Here is a 3,132-nt window from a genome sequence, read left to right as displayed (position 1 = left end):
TGCTCAGAATGTGGGAAGAGATTCAGTCGCAGTGGCACTCTTCAATTTCATCTAAGAACCCATACAGTGGAGAAGCTTTTTGAATGTTCAGAGTGTGGAAAGAGATTCAGGTGCAGTAGTCATCTTAGACGGCATCAAAGAACCCACACAGGGGAAAAACCTTTTGAATGCTCAGAATGTGGGAAGAGATTCAGTGACAGCAGCAATCTTCAAACTCATCTAAGAACCCACACAGGGGAGAAGCCTTTTGAATGCTCAGAGTGTGGAAAGGGATTCAATGACAGTGGTAGCCTTCAAACTCATCTAAGAACCCACACAGGGGAGAAGCCTTTTGAATGCTCAGAGTGTGGAAAGAGATTCAATGACAGTGGCACCCTTCAAACTCATCTAAGAATCCACACAGGGGAGAAGCCTTTTGAATGCTCAGAGTGTGGAAAGAGATTCAGTCAAAAGGGCCACCTTCAAACTCATCAAAGAACCCACACAGGAGAGAAGCCTTTTGAATGCTCAGAGTGTGGGAAGAGATTCAGTCGCAGAGACTCTCTTCAAACTCATCTAAGAACCCACACATGGGCGAACACGTTTGAATGCTCAGAATGTAGGAAGAGATTCAGTGAGAGTAGCTCTCTTCAAGAACATATAAGAACCCACACAGGGGAAAAGGCTTTTGAATGCTCTGAGTGTGGGAAGAGATTCAGTCACAGAAACAATCTTCAAAATCATCTAAGAACCCACACAGGGGAGAAGCCTTTTGAATGCTCAAAGTGTGGGAAGAGATTTAGTCGCAGTGGCAGTCTTCAAAATCATTTTAGAACCCACACAGGGGAGAAGCCTTTTGAATGCTCAAAGTGTGGGAAGAGATTCAGTCGCAGTAGCTATCTCCTAGAGCATCTAAGAACCCACACAGGGGAGATGCCTTTTTCATGCTCAGAATGTGGGAAGAGATTCAGTTGCAGTGGTGCTCTTCAAATCCATCTAAGAACTCACACAGGGGGAAAGCCTTTTGAATGCTCTGATGGTGGGAAGAGATTCAGGTGCAGAAACAGTCTTCAAATTAATCTAAGAACCCACACAGAAGAGAAACCTTTTGAATGCTCAGAATGTGGGAAGACATTTAGTCGCAGAAACAGTCTTCAAATTCATCTAAGAACCCACACAGGGGAGAAGCCTTTTGAATGCTCAGAATGTGGGAAGACCTTCAGTCGCAAAAACAGTCTTCAAATTCATCTAAGAACCCACACAGGGGAGAAGCCTTTTGAATGCTCAGAATGTGGGAAGACATTTAGTCGCAGAAACAGTCTTCAAATTCATCTAAGAACCCACACAGGGGAGAAGCCTTTTGAATGCTCAGAATGTGGGAAGACATTTAGTCGCAGAAACAGTCTTCAAATTCATCTAAGAACCCACACAGGGGAGAAGCCTTTTGAATGCTCTGAGTGTGGGAAGCGATTCAGTCGCCGTAGCACTCTTCAAGAACATCTTAGAACCTGTATGAAAATGTGTGGGGTCCAGGCTACTACCAGGGATCCCCAAGCCCATTAGGATTCTTTCCTAGGGGTGGTTGGAGTCTGTCTCAGTGACCAGGCCTTTCCTTCTCCTATACTACAGCATTGTCAGATCTTTTCTTAAAGGCAGATGATGCAGATATTCTGTTAAGGGCCCTAACTGGGCTAAGAAGAGCCCTAAAGGCTCTAGTACAGCATTGCAAAGAAGACTTTTCTTTCAATAAACTATCAAAGAATAAAAATAATGGCATTCGGTAAGATGCTCTATATTCGGCAAGTGATGCTCTATATTCTTGGTGCCGGGGGGGGGGCAGAGTGGAGCATGACGAAAGACAGGAGGGCCTGGCGTGATGTGGTCCATGTGGTCGCAGAGTTGGATTCAACTGTGCAAATGAACAACAAAGGGCTCTTTGAGTCTTATTCACGCTGGTCAGTGTTTCCAGATCTTTCAAATCTGACATTCTTAACTGTTCACCCATTAATGTTTTCAGGTGTCTTTTGACAGCAGATGTAGTGTTCCATCTAGGAATGCCTCCCTTATAAGTACCGGATTCCTGGAATGAAGCGCTTATTACATTAATCCACAAACCAGAATCAGATGGAAATGAAATTCAGAATTATAGACCTATCTCCCTCTTAAATGCAGAGTGTAAATTTTTTGCAGATATTTTAGCAACAAGACTTAAAAAGGTTCTACAACAAGTTATCCATCAAGATAAAGCAGGGTTCCTTCTGAAAAGACAGATGAAGAACAACATAAGAATCATAATTGACGTACTGGAATACTATGAAGAACACCCAGAGAAACAGCTGGGGTTATTATTTCTGGATGCGTAGAAAGCATTCGATAATGTATCCTGGGAGTTTCTAAGGCTAAAACTAAAGAGCTGGAGGTGTGGTGCTAACTTTATATCAATGATCTCAGCTATCTATAAGAAACAACAGGCTAAAATAATAATTAACGGGGATATGACTCATAACATTGAAATTCAAAAAGGAACAAGGTTGTCCTTTCCATTATTATTCATTTTTATATTAGAAACCTTAAATGATAATATTAGGCAAAACAATATGATAAAAGGTTTGAAAAGAAAAGATGAAGAATATAAATTACAAGCATTTGCTGATGATCTAGTTTTCATAATAGAAGAACCGATAGACTCAATTCCCCCACTCTTGAAAATAATACAAGAATATGGATTGGTAGCAGGTCTTAGAATAAATTTTGAAAAAGACTAAAATAATAACAAAAAACTATACAAAAGAAATAATAGAAAAAATTCAAAACAATTCAAAAATTGAAGTCACAAACAAAACCAAATATCTAGGTATAATCATGATAAATAGAAATAGTATGCTGATGGAAAATAATTATAAAAAAGAAGAAATCAAGAAAGATATACATAAATGGAAAGAACTACAACTCTTGCTAATGGGTAGCATAGCTACAACTAATATGAATATGCTCCCGAGATTCCTTTTCTTGGCACAAAATATACCAATCTTAAAGAAAACTAACTTTTTCACAGAAATGGATAAAATTACAAGGTATTTCATCTGGTTTCCAAAAAAAGCAAGAATTAAATGGAAGACCTTACAGGATATAAAGGAAAGAGGCGGATTTGGT

At 39.8% G+C, this 3,132-nt stretch overlaps 1 pseudogene; it reads left to right on the top strand.

The window, feature by feature from the left end:
- The window catches only part of LOC107114326, a 16,259-nt pseudogene extending 13,917 nt beyond the window's left edge, over window positions 1-2,342 (top strand).
- Window positions 2,343-3,132: the final 790 nt, after the last annotated feature.

The sequence above is a fragment of the Gekko japonicus genome, unplaced genomic scaffold (genome assembly GCF_001447785.1).
Source record: "Gekko japonicus isolate JY-2015 unplaced genomic scaffold, Gekko_japonicus_V1.1 scaffold6911, whole genome shotgun sequence".
Classification (NCBI taxonomy): Eukaryota; Metazoa; Chordata; class Lepidosauria; order Squamata; family Gekkonidae; genus Gekko; species Gekko japonicus.
This window is presented reverse-complemented; position numbering and strand designations above follow the sequence as displayed.